This window comes from Odocoileus virginianus, unplaced genomic scaffold (assembly GCF_023699985.2).
Source record: "Odocoileus virginianus isolate 20LAN1187 ecotype Illinois unplaced genomic scaffold, Ovbor_1.2 Unplaced_Scaffold_14, whole genome shotgun sequence".
Classification (NCBI taxonomy): Eukaryota; Metazoa; Chordata; class Mammalia; order Artiodactyla; family Cervidae; genus Odocoileus; species Odocoileus virginianus.
The window spans coordinates 1,542,622-1,564,356 of NW_027224276.1; positions in this window are offsets into that span (position 1 = coordinate 1,542,622).

The window sequence follows — 21,735 nt, forward strand, 5'->3', positions numbered from 1 at the left end:
ATGCCAACAATTTATCCTCCACCTTATAGGTTGGATTGGTTGGAAGGCCGACCCCTCACAAAACCCTCTTGGAGACTGCAACTAGAGGCTAGGCTGCTGTATATCTGGGGATTCCTTGGGGGTGTGTGTGTGATGGTTTCTCTACCAGTCCACAACGGAGCTCAGCAGTAAGACATCCCTACAATGGGCTGTAGGCCACACATCTTCCTCCCACCCAAGTCCACAGATCCTTGCTGTGGCCATGGGAGTAAAGGGAACAGTGATGAGCCTTCCGAGACTCTGGAAGGATCTAGGGATAGGATAGAGGAAAGAAGACAACACAGAAGCCTGGCTGGTTTCAGGTGTGGTAAGCACTGCTTGTTCACACAGGGAAAATAAGGCACCTGTTGGTAGGTGCTTGTTATGGGGCATTTCTGGGCAGAGTGAGTTGGAATTCCTTGAACTGATTGATTGTACTCTGGCTGGGCCCGTCCTTGTGTCACCATGTCTCACCCAGCACCAGCATTTGATTCAAAAGAGGTCTGGTGTCATTTATTCATAGGCTGCATCCTCAAGAGCTACTAACTCCTTTCTCAGTGTTTTCTATACCCCTTAAAACTATTAGCTACCTCTTCTGGAGGAGGCTGCTCTATCAGACAAAGGCTCAGGCAGTGTCAACATTCCTCAGTAAGGGACTTGGGTAAAATGATGGCAACAGAAACACAAATCTTGCTTTACCGGAGCTTGTTTGAGTCATGCTTAGGACCTTAGTTCCCAGCAGTCTACCAGAGACTGGACACATTTGAAGGGAATGGGTCTTAGATTGCAGTCTGCCCTTCACCCCCAAACTTCCACATCCTCGTCTTTGAAACCACATTCACAGCTTAGCCTTGCCTCTTGCTGTCACCCCCTAATTTACCTACTCAAATCCTAAGACTAGAACCATGTAGTGGACTGATGAGCCCTTGGCTGCAGGATGATTGGCAGGGAAGTGTAGATCGCTCCTGCATTCTGGGACAGCCAGAGGAGAGAATTACATATTGCTTGAGCACAGTACCCTGATTCCTCCCTTAACCTTCAATGCAATTTGCCAGTAAGAGGTTAGTCTCTCCATATAGCCATCAGGGAAGTCTCTATATGAAAGATAAGTAGGCTCAAAGTTGTCAGGAAGTACCCAAGACAACATACATGTATATTGAAACCTAGGTGTGATCAAAACTATGCCAGGCCCTTTACTTTGCATTGTACTGCCTCCTTAACATTAAGTACTTATGGTGTGCCAGCCTCTGTTAATCAAATTTTAAATATATTCTCTCTTTTGGCTTTAAAAATAGTCTTGCTAAAATTCGGCTCCAAATATACTTTAATGGGGGCCAACTTAATTCACACTACCTTAGGAAACTCTCCTGAAAGATAATAGTGCTACAGTGAAAAATTGGGTACCAGGACAGTTAAGGTCATTTAATAACCATATGACAATTCATAATTTAACTTCATAAATTTTTCTAGTGCTCCTGAGAGATACTGGTAACTAAGTACTAGAAACAGGTATCTTGATAAGGAAGAAACAGTAAGGGAACAAAATTTGGTCCAAGTCAAACAGAAGAACTAAGGTACTCATGCCAGGATAAGAATGTGGGATTCCAGATTTTCTACAGCATATCATAATTCTTTAAATTTCTAACTTTAAAAAATATAATTTTTGGCTGCACTGGGTCTTCATTGCTTTGCTCAGGCTTTCTCTAGTTGTGGCCAGTGAGGTGTACTCCTCATTGCAGTGGCTTCTCAGGCTCTAGGCTTGTGGGCTTCAGTAGTTGCAGAACAGTCTCAGTAGTTGTGGTGCACAGGCTTACTTGCTCTGTGACATGTGGAATCTTACTAGACCAGGGATCAAATCCATGTTCCCTGAAATGCTAGGCAGATTTCTATCCACTGTACTACCAGGGACATCCCTACAGGTTTTTTAAAATGTCTCTCTAGTCTTTTCCCTCTTGCCTTAATAGTATAATTTATATATGATAAAGTTTACCCTTTATAGTGTAAGTTCTGTGAGTTTGCACAAATATATACAGTAGTGAGCTACCATCACTGTCAAGATATGTGATAGTTTGCATCACCTCCAAACTCTCGGAACCCTTTGTAGTCAATCCCTACCCCCACCTTCAGATCCACTGATCTTTTTTTTTTTTTCTGCTCCTATGGTTTTGCCTTAACATGAATGTCATGTAAAAAGAATCATACAGCCTGCAGGCTTATTTTATGCCACTGCCACAGTGTGTGTGTGCTCAGTCGTGTTCAATTGTTTTTGACTCTGTGGGCTGTAGCCTGCCAGACTCTTCTGTTCATGGGATTATCCAGGCAAGAATACTGGAGTGGGTGGCCATTTCCTTCTCCAGGGGATATTCCCAACCCAGGGATCAAACCCATGTCTTCTGCATCTCCTGCATTGGCAGGCAGATTCTTTACCATTGAGCCACCTGGGAAGCTCTTTTATGCTTTATGTTTTAAACTTTTTTATTTAAAAAATTTACATAGAATAACTAATGTCTGGTGTACAGTTCAATAAGCATTGACAAATGCATAGAGTTGTGTAACCAACACATTTAAGGTACAGAACTGTTCCATTACCCTCTGCCTTCCCCTATCAAATTCATACTGGCTACTTGATAGTAAAAACTTCCCTACTTCTGATTCATGGCAACCCTGATTTGTTCTTTCTCCTTATAGTTTTATCTTTTGGAGAATGTCATATAAATGGAATTATACAATATGAAGCCTTTGGAGACAGGATTCTTTCATTAAGCATATAATACATTTGAGATTCATCTACGTTGTTGGGTTTAATAGTTCCTTAACCGAGTTACACTCCATTGTATGAATGTACCATCATTAGCTTATCCATTCCCCAGTTGAAGGGACATGGGGTTGATCCCAGGTTTCAGCAATTATACAAATAAAACTGGAGGACAATTATACCAAAGAAGTTCTTACACTGTTGTGAAAGTTCTAGGCCCCACAACAGACTTTCCAACCTGGGGATCCAGCAAATGGACTGGGAATCCCCAGGGAATCTGACTTTGAAGGTCAGCAGGATTTGATTACAGAACTTCCACAGGACTGGGGGAAACAGAAATTCTTGGAGGGCACAAACAAAACTTTGCACACATCATGACCCAAGGGAAAGGAGCAGTGATGCTACAGGAGACTGAGCGAGACTTGTCTGTGAGTGTTTGGGAGTCTCCAGCAGAGGAATGGATCAACAGTGACCTGCTGCTGGTCAGGAGCACTGACAGCAGCAGTCCTGGGAGGCATGGTGTGCTGGCCCAAGTCCTCTTGGAGGAGGTCACCATTACCCCTACCATGGTTTGTCATCAAGGCCAAACTACAGGGAGGGAACACAGTCCCACCCATCAGCAGAAAATTGGATTAAAGATTTACTGAGCATGGCCTTGCCCACCAGAGCAAGACCCAGTTTTCCCCACAGCCAGTCCCTCCCATCAGGAAACTTGCACAAGCCTCTTATCCTCATCCATCAGAGGGCAGACAGAATGAAAACCACAATACAAAACTAACCAAAATGATCACATGGATCACAGCTTTGTTTAACTTAATAAATTGTGAGCAATGCTATATAGGGCCACTCAAGACAGGTGGGTCATGGTGGGAAGTTGTGACAAGACATGGTCTACTGAAGAAGGATATGGCAAACCACTTCAATATTCTTGCCTTGAGAGCCCTATGAACAGGATGAAAAGGCAAAAAGATATGACACTGAAGGATGAACCCCCTCCAGGTTGGTAGGTGTCCAATATGCTACTGGAGAAGAGCAGAGAAATAGCTCCAGAAGGAATGAAGAGGCTGAGCAAAGCAGAAACAACACCCAGTTGTGGATGTGTCTGGTGGTGAAAGTAAAGTCTGATGCTATAAAGAACAATATTGCATAGGAACCTGGAATGTTAGGTCCATGAATCAAGGTAAATTGGAAGTGGTCAAACAGGAGATGGCAAGAGTGAACATCGACATTTTAGGAATCAGTGAACTAAAATGGACTGGAATGGGTGAATTTAATTCAGATGACCATATATCTACTACTGTGGGCAAGAATTCCTTAGAAGAAATGGAGTAGCCCTCACAGTCAACAAGAGTCTGAAATGCAGTACTTAGATGCAAACTCAAAAACAACAGAATTACTTCGATTCGTTACCAAGGCAAACTATTCAAAATCACAGCAGTCCAAGTCTTTGCCCCAACCATTAATGCTGAAGAAACCGAATGGTTCTATGCAGACCTCTAGAACTAACACCAAAAAAGATGTCTTTCTCATCAGTGTTGTTTTTCAGTTGCTTAGTCATGTCCAACTCTGTGTGACCCCATGGACTGCAGCATGCCAGGCCTCCCTGTCCTTCACCATCTCCTAGAGTTTGCTCAAACTCATGTCCACTGAGTTGATGATGCCATCCAACCATCTCATCCTCTGCTGTCCTCTTCTCTTCTGCCTTCAACCTTTCCCAGCATCAGGGTGTTTTCCAGTGAGTCAGCTCCATCAGGTGGCCACAGTATTGGAGCTTCAGCTTCAGCATCAGTTCTTCCAATGAATATTCAGAATTCCTTTCCTTTAGGATTTATTGGTTTGATCTCCTTGCTCTCAAAGTAACTCTCAAGAGTCTTCTCCAGCATCACAGATTGAAAGCATCAACTCCTCGGTGCTCAGCCTTCCTTATGGTCCAACTCTTACATCCATACATGACTACTGGAAGAACCATAGCTTTGAATTTATGGACCTTTGTCAGCAAAGTAATGTCTGCTTATTTATTTATTTACCAACTTTTTGGCTGTACCGGGTCTTAGCTATGTGAACTCTTAGTTGTGGCATGTGGGATCTAGTTCCCTGACCAGGGATTGAACCCAGGCCCCCTGCATTGGGAGCATGGAGTCTTAGCCACTGGACCACCAGGGAAGTCCCCTCTCCCAGCAATCTTGATTCAAGCTTGTGCTTCATCCAACCCAGCCTTTTGTGTTATGTACTCTGCTTATAAGTTAAATAAACAAGGTGACAATATACAGCTTTGTCATACTCCTTTCCAACTTTGAACCAGTCAGTTGTTCCATGTCCTGTTCTAACTGTTGCTTCTTGACCTGCATACAGGTTTCTCAGGAGGCAGGTAAGGTGGTCTGGTATTCCCATCTCTAAGAATTTTCCAGTTTGTTGTGATCCACACAGTCAAAGGCTTTAGCATAGTCAATGAAGCAGAAGTAGATGTTTTTTGGAATTCCCTTGCTTTTTCTATGATCTAGCAGATGTTGGCAATTTGATCTCTGGTTTCTCTGCCTTTTCTAAATCCAGCTTGTACATCTGGAAGTTCTTGGTTCACATACTGTTGAAGCCTAGCTTGAAGATTTTGAGCATTGCCTTGCTAGCATGTGAAATGAGTGCAATTGTTTGTGCAGTAATTGGAGCAACCTTTGGCATTGTCTTTATTTGGATTTGGAATGAAAACTGACCTTTGCCAGTCCTGTGGCCACTGCTGATTTTTCCAAATTTGCTGGCATATTAAGTGCAGCACTTTAACAGCATCATCTTTTAGGATTTGAAATAGCTCAGCTGGAATTCCATCACCTCCACTAGTTTTGTTTGTAGTGATGCTTCCTAAGGCCCACTTGACTTCACACTCCAGGATGTCTGGCTCTAGGTGAGTGATCACACCATCATGGTTATCTAGGTCATTAAGACCTTTTTTGTATAGTTCTTCTGTGTATTCTTGCCACCTCTTCTTAATCTCTTCTGCTTCTGTTAGGTTCTGTTTCTGTCCTTTATTGTGCCCATCTTTGCATTAAATGTTCCCTCTGGTGTCTCTAATTTTCTTGAAGAGATCTCTAGTCTTTCCCATTCTGTTGTTTTCCTCTATTTCTTTGCATTGATCGCTGAGGAAGTCTTTCTTATCTCTCCTTGTTATTCTTTGGAACTCTGAAATCAGATGCAAATATCTTGGAATTTTCTATGTAGATTACTTTGCCTTCTGCAAATTTAGACAGTTTAATTTCTATATTCTCAATATATATGATTTTTATTTTGTTTTCTTGCCCACTGTACTGGTGAGAACTTCCAGTATAGTGTTTAATTGAAGTGATGAAAGTGGAATTCTTGCCGTGTTCCATATCTCAGGAGAAAACATTGTCTTTCACCATTTTGTGTAATATTAGTTGTAGTTTTCTTTTCAGATGCTGTTGGTCAAATCAAGAAAATTTCTATCATTATTATTCTGAGTATTTTTTAAATTTATTTTTTAATTTGGCCCATGCTGCATCTTCATTTTGGTGTGGGCTTTTCTCTAGTTGTGGTGAGTGGTGGCTACTCTTTAGTTGAGGTCTAGAGCCTCTCATTGCAGAAGTTTCTCTTGTTACACAGCACAGGCTCTAGGATGTGTGGGCTTCAGTAGTTGTGGCACGTGGGCTCAGTAGTTGGTTCCTGGGCTCTAGAGCATAGGCTCAATAGTTGTGGTATACACATTTAGTTACTCTTTGGCATCTTCCCAGACGAGGGATTGAACCTGTGGCTCTTGCATTGGCAGGCGGATTCTTAAACTCTGAGCCACCAGGGAAGCCTGAGCACTATCTTTTTTTTTTAAATGTATCAATGGATGTTGAGATTTTGTCAAATACTTTTCTGTATCAGTTGATATAATTATATGTTATTTCTTTTTCAGTCTGTTGATGTGATGAATTACATTGGTTGATTACAAATGTGGAGCCAGCCATGTTAGCACTGCTTTAGCTTTGTTCCTCAAATTTTCATATGATTTATTTTCATTTCCATCCAATTGAATCCAATTCAATGTATTAAAATTTTTTTAAAATTATTGAGATACAGTGCCATATCTTGTTTATTCATTCATCTGTTGATGGACCCTTAGGTTGCTTTACTATCTTGGGTATTGCAAATAATGCTGCAGTAAACATCGAAGTGCACATATCTTTTCAAATTAGTGTTTTCATTTTCATTGGATAAATACTCTGAAGTGGAATTGCTGAATCTTATGACAGTTATATTTTTAAATTGGGGGGAACTTCCATACTGTTTTCCATATTGGCTGCACCAATTTGCATTCCCACCAACAGTGCTAGAGTGTTCACTTTTCTCCACATCCTCACCAACATTTGTTATTTGTAGTCTTTTTGATAATAGTCATTCTGACAGATGTAAGGTGATATCTCATTGTGGTTTTGATTTGCATTTCCCTGATGATTAGTGATGTTTTTTGTGCCAGTAACATACTGTTTTGATTACTGTAGCTTTGTAGTATAGTATGAAATAAGCATGTGTGATAATTCCAGTTTTTTCTTCTTTCTCAGACTGTTTTAAGTACTCAAGCTTGTATGTGTTTCTGTGATGCCATAGAAAATTTAGGATTCTTTGTTCCAGTTTAGTGAAATATGCTATTGGTACTTCAATAAGGATTGCATCAGATCTTTAGATCATCTTGGGTTATACAGTCATTTTCACAATATTAATTCTTCCAATCCATGAACATGTATATCTTTCCATCTGTTTGTCATCTTCAATTTCTTTCATCAATGTATTCATTTTCCAAGTATGAATCTTTTACCTTCTTGATTAGGTTCATTTCAAGGTAATTTAATTTTGTTTGATGCAATTTGTAAATAGAATTGTTTTATTAATTTCCAGAAAAACATCTACTTCTGCTTTATTAACTATGCCAAATCCTTTGACTGTGTGGCTCACAACAAACTGGAAAATTCCTTTTTTTTTTTAGTTTTTTTTTTTTCATTTATTTTTATTAGTTGGAGGCTAATTACTTTACAATATTGTGGTGGTTTTTGCCATACATTGACATGAATCAGCCATGGATTTACATGTGTTCCCCATCCTGATCCCCCCTCCCACCTCCCTCTCCATCCCATCCCTCTGGGTCTTCCCAGTGCACCAGCCCCAAGCACTTGTCTCATGCATCCAACCTGGGCTGGTGATCTGTTTCACCCTTGATAGTATACTTGTTTCAATGCTGTTCTCTCTGAACATCCCACCCTCGCCTTCTCCCACAGAGTCTAAAAGTCTGTTCTGTACATCTGTGTCTCTTTTTCTGTTTTGCATATAGGGTTATCGTTACCATCTTTTAAAATTCCATATATATGCATTAGTATACTGTATTGGCCTTTATCTTTCTGGCTTACTTCACTCTGTATAATGGGCTCCAGTTTCATCCATCTCATTAGAACTGATTCAAATGAATTCTTTTTAATGGCTGAGTAATATTCCATAGTGTATATGTACCACAGCTTCCTTATCCATTCATCTGCTGATGGGCATCTAGGTTGCTTCCATGTTCCTGGCTATTATAAACAGTGCTGCGATGAACATTGGGGTGCACATGTCTCTTTCAGATCTGGTTTCCTCAGTGTATGCCCAGAAGTGGTATTGTTGGGTCATATGGCAGTTCTATTTCCAGTTTTTTAAGGAATCTCCACACTGTTCTCCATAGTGGCTGTACTAGTTTGCATTCCCACCCACAGTGTAAGAGGGTTCCCTTTTCTCCACACCCTCTCCAGCATTTATTTCTTGTAGACTTTTGGATAGCAGCCATTCTGACTGGTGTGTAGTGGTACCTCATTGTGGTTTTGATTTGCATTTCTTTGATAATGAGTGATGTTGAGCATCTTTTCATGTGTTTGTTAGCCATCTGTATGTCTTCTTTGGAGAAATGTCTGTTTAGTTTTTTGGCCCATTTTTTGATTGGGTCATTTATTTTTCTGGAATTGAGCAACAAACTGAAAAATTCTTAAAGAGATGGAAATTCCAGACCACCTGACCTGCCCATTGAGAAACATGTATGCAGGTCAGGAAGCAACAGCTAGTACTGGACATGGAAGAAGCGACTGGTTCCTTATCAGGAAGGGAGTACGTCTGTGCAGAGTACATCATGAGAAACGCTGGGCTGGATGGAGCACAAGTGGGAAGCAAGAGTGCTGGGAGAAATATCTATAACCTCAGATATGCATATGTCAGCACCCTTATGGCAGAAAGTGAAGAAGAACCAAAGAGCCTCTTGATGAAAGTGAAAGAGGAGAGTGGAAAAAGTTGGCTTAAAACTTAACATTCAGAAAACGAAGATCATGGCATCTGGTCCCATCACTTCATGGCAAATAGATGGGGAAACAATGGAAACAGTGACAGACTTTATTTTTTTGGGCTCCAAAATCACTGCAGATGGTTACTGCAGCCATGAAATTAAAAGATGCTTACTCCTTGGAAGGAAAGTTATGACTAACCTAGACAGCATATTAAAAAGCAGAGACATTACTTTGCCAGCAAAGGTCCATCTAGTCAAAGCTATGGTTTTTTCAGCAGTCATGTATGGATGTGAGAGTTGGACTATAAAGAAAGCTGAGTGCCGAAGAATTGATGCTTTTAACTGTGGTGTTGAGAAGACTCTTGAGAGTCCCTTGGACAGCAAGGAGATCAAACAGTCAATCTTAAAGGAAATCAGTCCTGAATATTCATTGGAAGGACTGATGCTGAAGCTGAAGCTCCAAAACTTTGGCCACCTGATGCGAAGAACTGACTCATTGGAAAAGACCCTGATGCTGGGAAAGATCAAAGGCAGGGGGAGAAGGGGACGACAGAGGATGAGATGGTTGGATGGCATCACTGACTCAATAGACATGAGTTTGGGTAAACTTTGGGAGTTGGTGATGGACAGGGAGTCCTGGCGTGCTGCAGTCCATGCGGTTGCAAAGGCTCAGACATGACTGAGTGACTGAACTGAACTGAACTTTCAAATAATGTATTATTAGTGTATACAAGGGCAACTGATTTTTTAAATTAATTTAATTGAAGGATTGCTTCACAATATTATGTTGGTTTCTGTCATACATCAACATGAATCAGCCAAAGGTACACATATATCCCCTCCCTTTAGAATTTCCTCCTACCTCCCACCTCATGACACCCTCCTACGTTGTCAGAGGGGCCTGCTTTGTGTTCCCTGATTCATACAGCAAATTCCCACTGGCTATCTATTTTGCTATGTATATGATAGTGTATATGGTTCCATATTGCTCTCTCCACTTGTCCCACACTCCATCCCTAACTTGTGTCCACAAGTTTTTCTCTATGTCTGCCTTTCCATTGGTTCCCTGCAAATAGGTTCATCACTACCATCTTTCTAGATTCCATATATATACATTAATATACAGTGCTTGTTTTTCTCTTTCTGAATTACTTCACTCTGTATAATAGGTTCATCCACCTCATTAGAACTGACTCAAATGCATTCCTTTTTATGGCTGAGTAGTATTCCATTGTATATATGTACCACAGCTTCTTTTTTCATTTATCTGTCAGTGGACATCTAGGGTGCTTCCATGATCTAGCTATTGCAAACAGTGCTGCAATGAGCATTGGGGGTACATTGGCCATTTTCAATTTTGGTTTCCTTGGGGTATATGCCTAGGAGTGGGATTGCTGGGTCATATGGTGGTTTTATTCCTAGTTTTTAAAGGAATCTCCATACTGTCTTCCATAGTGGCTGTATCAATTTACATTCCCACCAACAGTGCAAGAGCATTCCCTTTTCTCCACACCCTCTCCAGCATTTATTGTTTGTAGACTTTTTGATGATGGCCATTCTGACCAGTGTGAGGTGATATCTCATTGTAGTTTTGATTTGCATTTCTCTAATAATGAGCAATGTTGAGCATATTTTCATGTGTTTATTAGCCATTTGTATGTCTTCTTTGGAGAAATGTCTGTTTAGGTCTTCTGCCCACTTTTTGATTGTTGTTCAGTTGCTCACTTGTGTCCAAATCTTTGCAATCCCATGGACTGTAGCCTGCCAGGCTCCTCTGTCCATGGGATTTCCCAGCAAGAATACTGGAGTGGATTGCCATTTCCTTCTCCAGGGCCTCTTTCCAACCTAAGAATTCAACCTGCATCTCTTCAATCTTCTAAATTGGCTGGTGAGTTCTTTACCAGCTGAGCCACTGGGGAAGCCCCATGTATGCATTAATGTATTAGCTAATGCATTATAATGTGTTAATATACAATATTTCTCTCTTTCTGACTTATTTTACTCTGTATAATAGGCTTTAGGTTCATTCACCTTATTAGCAATGACTCAAAAGGGTTCCTTTTAATGGGTGACTAATAGCCCATTGTATATATACACTATAGCGTCTTTATCCATTCATCTGTTGATGGACATCTAGGTTGCTTCCATGTCCTAGCTATTGTAAATAGTGCTGCATTGAACATTGGGGTGCATGTGTGCATGCTCGGTCACTTCATTCATGTCTAACTCTTTGCGACCCTGTGGACTGTGGCCCACCAAGTTCTTCTGTCCATGGGATTCTCCAGGCAAGAATACTGGAGCAGGTTGCCATGCACTTAGGGGATCTTCCCCACCTAGGGATCAAACCCAGGTGTTCTGCAGCTTCTGCATTGCAGGTGGATTCTTTACCTCTGAGTCACCAGGGAAGCCTGAACACTGGAGTACATATATCTTTTTCTAATTTTAGAAAATAATTAATTTATTTTTTATTGAAAGATAATTCCTGTACAGAATTTTGCTATTTTCTGTCAAACCTCAACATGAATCAGCCATAAGTGTACATATATCCCCTCCCCTTTGAACCTCCCTGCATCTCCCTTCCCATCCCACCCTTCTAGGTTGATACAGAGCCCTGTTTGAGTTTCCTGAGCCATACAGCAAATTCCTGTTGGCTATCTATTTTACATATGGTAATTTAAGTTTCCATGTTACTCTTTCCATACATCTCACCTTCTCCTCCTTTCTCCCCATGTCCATATGTCTATTCTCTATATCTTTTTCTCCATTGTTGCCCTGTAAATAAAATCTTCAGTACCACTTTTCTAGATTCCGAATATGATATTTATCTTTCTCTTTCTGACTCACTTCACTCTGTATAATAGGTTCTAGGTTCATCCACCTCATTAGAACTGACTCAAATGTGTTCCTTTTTATGGCTGAGTAATATTCCATTGTGTATATATACCACAACTTCTTTATCCATTCATCTGTCGATGGACATCTAGGTTGCTTCCATGTTCTAGCTATTGTAAATAGTGCTGCAATGAACAATGGGATACATGTGTCTCTTTCAATTTTGGTTTCCTCAGGGTATATGCCTAGGAGTGGGATTGCTGGGTCATATGGTGGTTTTATTCCTAGTTTTTAAAGGAATCTCCATACTGTCTTCCATAGTGGCTGTATCAATTTACATTCCCACCAACAGTGCAAGAGTGTTCCCTTTTCTCCACACCCTCTCCAGCATTTATTGTTTGTAGACTTTTTGATGAGGGCCATTCTGACCAGTGTGAGGTGATATCTCATTGTAGTTTTGATTTGCATTTCTCTAATAATGAGCAATGTTGAGCATCTTTTCATGTGTTAGCCATCTGTATGTCTTCTTTGCAGAAATGTCTGTTTAGGTCTTTTTCCCACTTTTTCATTGGGTTGTTTGTTTTTCTGGTATTGAGTTGTATGAGCTGCTTGTATACATTTGAAATTAATCCTTTGTCATTTGTTACTTTGTAGCAGATTAATCATTTGCTATTATTTTCTCCCATTCTGAGGGCTGTCTTTTCACGTTGCTTATGGTTTCCTTTGCTGTGCAAAAGATTTAAGTTTAACCAGGTCTCACTTGTATACTTTTGTTTTTATTTCCATTACTCTAGGAGGTGAGTCATAGAGGATCTTGCTGTGATTTATGTCAAAGAGTGTTTTGCCTATGTTTTCCTCTAGGAGTTTTATAGTTTCTGGTCTTACATTTAGATCTTTAATCCATTTTGAGTTTATTTTTGTGTATGGTGTTAGAAAGTGTTCTAGTTTCATTCTTTTACAAGTGGCTGACCAGTTTTCCCAGCACCATTTGTTAAAGAGATTGTCTTTTCTCCATTGTATATTCTTGCCTCCTTTGTCGAAGATAAGGTGTCCATAGGTGCATGGATTTATCTCTGGGCTTTCTATTTTGTTCCATTGATCTATATTTCTGTCTTTGTGCCAGTACCATACTGTCTTGATGACTGTAGCTTTGTAGTATAGCCTGAAGTCAGGCAGGTTGATTCCTCCAGTTCCATTCTTCTTTCTCAAGATTGCTTTGGCTATTTGAGGTTTTTTGTATTTCCATACAAATTGTGAAATTATTTGTTCTAATTCTGTGAAAAATACTGTTGGTAGCTTGATAGGGATTGCATTGAATCTATAGATTGCTTTGGGTAGTATACTCATTTTCACTATATTGATTCTTCCAATCCATGAACATGGTATATTTCTCCATCTATTTGTGTCCTCTTTGATTTGTTCTCATCAGTGTTTTATAGTTTTCTATATAGAGGTCTTTTGCTTCTATAGGTAGATATATGCCTAAGTATTTTATTCTTTTCATTGCAATAGTGAATGAAATTGTTTCCTTAATTTCTCTTTCTGTTTTCTCGTTGTTAGTGTATAGGAATGCAAGGGATTTCTGTGTATTAATTTTATATCCTGCAACTTTACTATATTCATTGATTAGCTCCAGTACTTTTCTGTTAGAGCCTTTAGCGTTTTCTATGTAGAGGATCATGTCATCTGAAAACAGTGAGAGTTTCACTTCTTCTTTTCCTATCTGGATTCCTTTTATTTCTTTTTCTGCTCTGATTTCTGTGGCCAAAACTTCCAAAACTATGTTGAATAGTAGTGGTGAGAGTGGGCACCCTTGTCTTGTTCCTGACTTTAGGGGAAATGCTTTCAGTTTTTCACCATTGAGGATAATATTTGCTGTGGGTTTGTCATATATAGCTTTTATTATGTTGAGGTATGTTCCTTCTATTCCTGCTTTCTGGAGGGTTTTTACCATAAATAGATGTTGAATTTTGTCAAAAGCTTTCTCTGCATCTATTGAGATAATCATATGGTTTTTATCTTTCAATTTGTTAATGTGGTGTATCACATTGATTGATTTGTGAATATTAAAGAATCCTTGCATTCCTGGGATAAAGCCCACTTGGTCATGATGTATGATCTTTTTAATATGTTGTTGGATTCTGTTTGCTAGAATTTTGTTAAGGATTTTTGCATCTATGTTCATTAGTGATATTGGCCTGTAGTTTTCTTTTTTTTTGTGGCATCTTTGTCTGGTTTTGGTATTAGGGTGATGGTGGCCTCATAGAATGTGTTTGGAAGTTTACCTTCCTCTACAATTTTCTGGAAGAGTTTGTGTAAGATAGGTGTTAGCTCTTTAAATTTTTGGTAGAATTCATCTGTGAAGCTGTCTGGTCCTGGGCTTTTGTTTACTGGAAGATTTCTGATTACAGGTTTGATTTCCATGCTTGTGATGGGTCTGTTAAGATTTTCTATTTCTTCCTGGTTCAGTTTTGGAAAGTTGTACTTTTCTAAGAATTTGTCCATTTCTTCCACGTTGTCCGTTTTATTGGCATATAGTTGCTGATAGTAGTCTCTTATGATACCTTTTATTTCTGTGTTGTCTGTTGTGATTTCTCCATTTTCATTTCTAATTTTGTTGATTTGATTCTTCTCCCTTTGTTTCTTGATGAGTCTGGCTAATGGTTTGTCAATTTTATTTATCTTCTCAAAGAACCAGCTTTTAGCTTTGTTGATTTTTGCTATGGTCTCTTTTGTTTCTTTTGCATTTATTTCTGCCCTAATTTTTAAGATTTCTTTCCTTCTACTAACCCTGGGGTTCTTCATTTCTTCCTTTTCTAGTTGCTTTAGGCGGAGAGTTAGGTTACTTATTTGACTTTTTTCTTGTTTCTTGAGGTAAGCCTGTATTGCTATGAACCTTCCCCTTAGCACTTCTTTTTCAGTGTCCCATAGGTTTTGGGTTGTTGTGTTTTCATTTTCATTCGTTTCTATGCATCTTTTGATTTCTTTTTTTATTTCTTCTGTGATTTGTTGGTTATTCAGAAGCATGTTATTTAGCCTCCATATGCTGGTATTTTTAATAGTTTTTTTCCTGTAGTTGACATCTAATCTTACCACATTGTGATCAGAAAAGATGCTTGGAATGATTTCAATTTTTTTGAATTTACCAAGGTTAGATTTATGGCCAGGATGTGATCTATCTTGGAGAAGGTTCCATGTGCACTTGAGAAAAAGGTGAAATTCATTGTTTTGGGGTGAAATGTCCTATAGATATCAATTAGGTCTAATTGGTCCATTGTATCATTTAAAGTTTGTGTTTCCTTGTTAATTTTCTGTTTATCTGATCTATCCATAGGTGTGAGTGGAGTATTAAAGTCTCTCACTATTATTGTGTTATTGTTGATTTCCCCTTTCATACTTGTTAGCATTTGTCTTACATTTTGCAGTGCTCATATGTTGGGTGCTTATATATTTACAATTGTTATATCTTCTTCTTGGATTGATCCTTTGACCATTATGTAGTGTCCTTCTTTGTCTCTTTTCACAGCCTTTATTTTAAAGTGTTTTTAATCTGATATGAGTATTGGTCCTCCTGCTTTCTTTTGGTCTCCATTTGGGTTAAATATCATTCCCAAGCCCTTCACTTTCAGTCTGTATGTGTCCCTTGTTTTGAGGTAGGTCTCTTGTAGACAGCATATATAGGGGTCTTGTTCTTGCATCCATTCAGCCAGTCTTTGTCTTTTGGTTGGGGCATTCAACCCATTTACATTTAAGGTAATTATTGATAAGTATGATCCTGTTGCCATTTACTTTGTTGTTTTGGGTTCGAGTTTATATACCCTTTCTGTGTTTCCTGTCTAGAGAAGATCCTTTACCATTTCATGGAGAGCTGATTTGGTGGTGCTGAATTCTCTCAGCTTTTGCTTGTCTGTAAAACTTTTGACTTTTCCTTCATCTTTGAATGAGGTCCTTGCTGGGTACAGTAATCTGGGTTGTAGGTTTTTCTCTTACATCACTAAGTATGTTCTGCCATTCCCTTCTGGCCTGAAGAGTTTCTATTGATAGGTCAGCTGTTATCCTTATGGGAATCCCCTTGGGTATTATTTGTTGTTTCCCCCTTGCTGCTTTTAATATTTGTTCTTTGTGCTTGATCTTTGTTAATTTGATTAACATGTTTCTTGGAGTGTTTCATCTTGGATTTATCCTGTTTGGGACTCTCTGGTTTTCTTGGACTTTGGTGACTATTTCCTTCCCCATTTTAGGGAAGTTTTCAACTATTATGTCCTCAAGTATTTTCTCATGACCTTTCTTTTTATTGTCTTCTTCTGGGATTCCTATGATTCGAATGTTGGGGCATTTAACATTGTCCCAGAGGTCCCTGAGGTTGTCCTCATTTCTCTTAATTCTTTTTTTCTTTTTTCCTCACTACTTCATTTATTTTTACCATTCTATCTTCTACCTCACTTATCCTATCTTCTGCCTCTGTTATTCTACTGTTGGTTTCCTCCAGAGTGTTTTTGATCTCAGTTATTGCATTATTCATTATTGATTGACTCTTTTTTATTTCTTCTAGGTCCTTGTTAAACATTTCTTGCATCTTCTCAATCCTTGTCTCTAGTCTATTTATCTGTAACTCCATTTTGTTTTCAAGATTTTGGATCATTTTTACTATCATTATTCTGAATTCTTTTTCAGGTAGACTCCCTATCTCCTCCTCTTTGGTTTGGTGGGCATTTATCATGTTCCTTTACCTGCTGAATATTTCTCTGCCTTTTCATCTTGTTTAGATTGCTGTGTTTGGGTGGCCTTTCTGTATTCTGGCAGTTTGTGGTTCCTTTTTATTGTGGAGGTTCCTCCCTGTGGGTGGGGTTGGATGGGTGGCTTGTCAAGGTTTCCGGGTTAGGGAAGCTTGCATCGGTGTTCTGGTGGGTGCATCTGCATTTCTTCTCTCTGGAGTGCAATGGAGTGTCCCGTAGTGAGTTTTGAGATGTCACTGGGTTTAGTGTGACTTTGGGCAGCCTGTGTATTGAAGCTCAGGGCTATGTCCCTGTGTTGCTGGAGAATTTGCATGGTATGTCTTGCTCTGGAACTTGTTGGCTCTAGGGTGGAGCTTGATTTCAGTGTAGGTATGGAGGCTTTTGGGTGAGCTCTTATGATTAATGTTCCCTGGAATCAGGAGTTCTCTGGTGTTCTCAGGTTTTGGGCTTAAGCCTCTTGCCTCTGGTTTTCAGTCTTATTCTTACAGTAGCCTCAAGACTTCTCCATCCATACAGCACTGATGATAAAACATCTAGGTTAATGGTGAAAAGATTCTCCACAGTGAGGGACACCCAGAGAGGTTCACAGAGTTACATGGAGAAGAGAAGAGGGAGGAGGGAGATAGAGGTGACCAGGAGGAGAAGAGGGGGAGTCAAAAGAGGAGAGAGCAATCTAGCCAGTAATCAGCTTCCCTATGTGCTCTCCACAGTCTGAACCCCTCAGAGAGGTTCATGGAGTTACATAGAGAAGAGAAGAGGGAGGAAGGAGATAGAGGTGACCAGGAGGAGAAAAGAGGGAATCAAAAGGAGAGAGACAGATCTAGGCAGTAATCAGTTCCCTAAGTGTTCTCCACAGCCTGGAACACACACAGAGATTCACAGAGTTGGGTAGAGAAGAGAAGGGGGAGGGAGGAGATAGAGGTGACCTGGGGGAGAAAAAGGAGAGTCAAAAAGGAGAGAGCAATCAAGCCAGTAATCACACTCCTAAGTAAAAATGGGTACTGAAGATTGGATTCTTAAAGGTACAAAATTGATAACAAATACCAAAAAGCAAAGATTAAAAATCTAGAGTAGAGGTTAGACTCTCAAAAATACAATATTAAAAAAACAAAACAAAATCACAAAAATTATAAAATATATATATGAAGTTTGCTTTAAAAATAGGGTCTTTTCCCCGCGAGGTAATAGTAGGTTATAAAAAATGAAAATTAAAGGACTTAATAGAGTACTTAAAAATGAAAAAAATTAAATTACAAAAAATGATAATAGTAAAAATATATCTAGGAATTTCTCTGGAGCTCTTGCGGGCAGTGTGGGGTCAGTTCAGTTTCAGATAGTTTCTTGTTCCAGCTTATACTTCTCAAGATCTATAGGCCCCTTCCAATGTAGTCGGTGTTAACTACAAGGTTTTAATCTGTTGCACCTGTCACTTCCAAAGCGGTTCCCTCTGTTTATTTTGGCTTCTTCTGTTTGCAGGTCTCTTCAGTGTCTAATTTCCGCCCTGACACAAGGGGGCGAAGGTGGTCACTTATTTAGGCTCACTTGTTCAGTTGTGCTGTGGGGAGGGAGGAACACTGCAAACAAATATCACTGGCGTGTGTGGGGAGTGCTCGCAGTGTTTGGCCACACTGGGTTTGCCCCAGCTCAAGGCGTGTGTGCTTTCCTGGTCTACACTTCTCGGGCTCCAGGTTGCTCTGCAGGGGAATTGTCTTAAGTGGACCCTGGGTTGCGTGCACTTACCAGGTCTAAGCCGCTCAGGTTCAGGTTCTCAGGTACTCCACAAAGGTGGAGTACAAGTCTGCACAAAGGTGCAGACTCAGTTGGGCCTGCATTTTGTGCCCTTCCCAGGCCTGAGCAGCTCAGGTGACAAGGTGCTTGGTGAGCACACTCTCCCCAGGTCAGGGGTTGTGTGTCTTATCACCTTCCCAATCCTAGCCGCTGGGTTTACTGGATAGCAGCGGGTGTACCGTCTCAGGTGTGCCGTGTTTCTCTTGGGAGCTGATCTCTGGCTGCAGCCCTCCTGGCAGATGTCAACCATCCAGAATCCCAGGAAATCTTGGTTAGCAACTGGAAGCCTGCTCGCAGTTTGGTAGGGGATGCCATCTCTGGGGCTGAGTTTGCCCCTTTCCGGCTCTGGCTGCCGCCCGCCTGCCTCCCTGCCTCCAGCAGGGGATGGGCCGGTCCACAGCCGGCTAGCTCTCCTCTGGTATTCACTCAGTCCTTTGTTCTGTGAGTGGCCCGGCAGTGCCTTAGGTTAGGGCTTTTCGTGGGATAGTTCTCTCTCTCTCTCTTTTTTCTCCTCTCTCTGGCTGTCCCACAGTTTGGGTTGCTATCTCACGTTAGCTCCCTCAGATTGCCCTCAGGGCATTCAGGTCCTTACCCTAAGCAATGCAGCCCGCTCCTCCCTGTTCAGCCCCCACTTGCTGGTGGCGGATGCGAGCATCTGGGCTACTTCTCTGCTGGGAGTTGCCGTTAGGCATGTAATCTGTGGGGTTTATTTATTTATTTTTCCTCCAGTTTACATTGCCCTCTGAGATTCCAAAACTCCCCACAGACCCGCTGGTGAGAGGGTTTCCTGGTGTTTGGAAACTTCTCCTCTTTTAAGACTCCCTTCCTGGGATGGGTCTCCATCCCTAACTCTTTTGTCTCTCTTTTTATCTTTTATATTTTGTCCTACCTCCTTTTGAAGACAATGGGCTGCCTTTCTGGGTGCCTGATGTTCTCTGCCAGTGTTCAGAAGTTGTTTTGTGGAATTTGCTCAGCGTTCAAATGTTCTTTTGATGAATTTGTGGGGGAGAAAGTGGTCTCCCCATCCTATTCCTCTACCATTTTAGGACTGCCCCCTTTCAGAGAAGTTTTCTTCCCCTTTCTGTCTTTCTTTCCCTTCTGGGATCCCTATAATGCAAATGTTAGTATGCCCATTGTTTCCCAGAGTTCCCTTAATCTATCCTCATTTCAAAGAATTCTGTTTTGCTTTTGCTGTTATTTTTGGGTGATTTCCACTACCCTGTCTTCTGGATCATTGATCTGTTCTTCTTTATTATCTAACCTGTTGTTGATAACCTCTAGTGTATTTTCACTTCAGTTATGTATTTTTTTAAACCTCTGATTGGTTTTTATATTTTATAAACATTTGTGAAGCTCTCACTGTGTTCATCCTTTCTTCTCCAAGTTAAATCAGAATCTTGATGACCATTAGTTTGAATTATTTATACACTATATTACTTATCACAGCATTGTGTGTGCATGTGTGTTAAGCCACTTGAGTTGTGTCAGACTCTTTGTGACCCTATGGTCTGTAGAGCCCTAGGCTCCTCTTTTCATGGGATTCTCCAGGCAAGAATACTGGGATGGGTACTGGTTAGTTCAAAAGAGTGGAGTAGAAGGATGTGTACTCATCTCTGCCTGTGAGACTCCCAAAGTTGCAACTAAGTTTTGAACAACCATTGACAGGAGGACACTGGAACCCACCAAAAAAGATAGCCGTCATCCAAAGACAAAAGAAGCCACAATGAGATGGTAGGAGGGGCACAATCATGATAAAATCAAATCCCATACCTGCCAGGTGGGTGACCCACAAACTGGAGAACAATAATACCAAAGAAGTTCTCCCACTGTTGTGAAGGTTCTGAACCCCATGTCAGGCTTCCCAGCCTGGGCTCCAACAGAGGGAAAGGGAATCCCTAGGGAATCTGACTTGGGAGGCCAATAGGATTTGATTATAGGATTTCCATAGGAGTGGAGGAAATAGATTTCACTCTTGGAGAGCACATCAGGAGATGGCAAGAGTGAACATTGACATTTGAAGAATCAGCGAAGTAAAATGGACTGGAATGGGTGAATTTTACTTAGATGACCATTATATCTACTACTGTGGCAAGAATTCCTTAGAAGAAATGGAGTAACCCTCATAGTCAACAAAAGAGTCTGAAATGCAGTACTTGGATGCAATCTCAAAAACGACAGAATGATCTCTGTTCATTTCCAAGGCAAACCATTCAATATCATGGTAATCCAAGTCTATCTATACCCCAACCAGTAATGCTGAAGAAGCTGAAGTTGAATGGTTCTATCAAGACCTACAAGACCTTTTAGAACTAATACCTGAAAAAGATCTTTTCATTGTAGGGGACTGGAATGCAAAAGGAGGAAGTCAAGAAATACCTGGAGTAACAGGCAAATTTGGCCTTGGAGTACAGAATGAAGCAGGGCAAAGGCTAATAGAGTTTTGCCAAAAGAATGCACTGGTCATAGCAAACACCCTCTTCCAACAACACAAGAGAAGACTCTACACATGGACATCACCAGATGGCCAATACCAAAATACCAAAATCATATTGATTATATTCTTCCAAAGATGGAGAAGCTATTTACAGCCAGCAAAAAGAAGACCAGGAGCTGACTGTGGCTCAGATCATGAACTCCTTATTTTCAGACTTAAACTGAAGAAAGTAGGGAAAACCGCTAGATCATTCAGGTATGACCTAAATCAAATCCCTTATGATTATACAGTGGAAGTGACAAATAGATTCAAGGGATTAGATCTGATAGACAGAGTGCCTGAAGAATTATGGATGGAGGTTCATGACATTGTACAGGAGGCAGTGATCAAGACCACCCCCAAGAAAAAGAAATGCAAAAAGGCAAAATGGTTGTCTGAGGAGGCCTGTGAAAAAGAAGAGAAGTGAAAGGCAAAGAAGAAAAGGAAAGATATACCCATTTGAATGCAGAATTCCAAAGAATAGCAAGGAGAGATAAGAAAGCCTTCCTCAGTGATCAGTGCAAAGAAATAGAGGAAAACAATAGAATGGGAAAGACTAGAGATCTCTTCAAGAAAATTTGAGATACCAAGGGAAATTTTCATGAAAAATGGGCACAATAAAGAACAGAAATGTCATGGGACCTAACAGAAGCAGAAGATATTAAGAAGAAGTGGCAAGAATACACAGAAGAACTATATAAAAAAGATCTTCATGACCCAGATAACCAGGATGGTGTGATCACTCACCTAGAGCCAGACATCCTGGAATGCAAAGTCAAGTGGGCCTTAGGAAGCATCACTATGAACAAAGTTAGTGGACATGATATAATTCCAGTTGAGG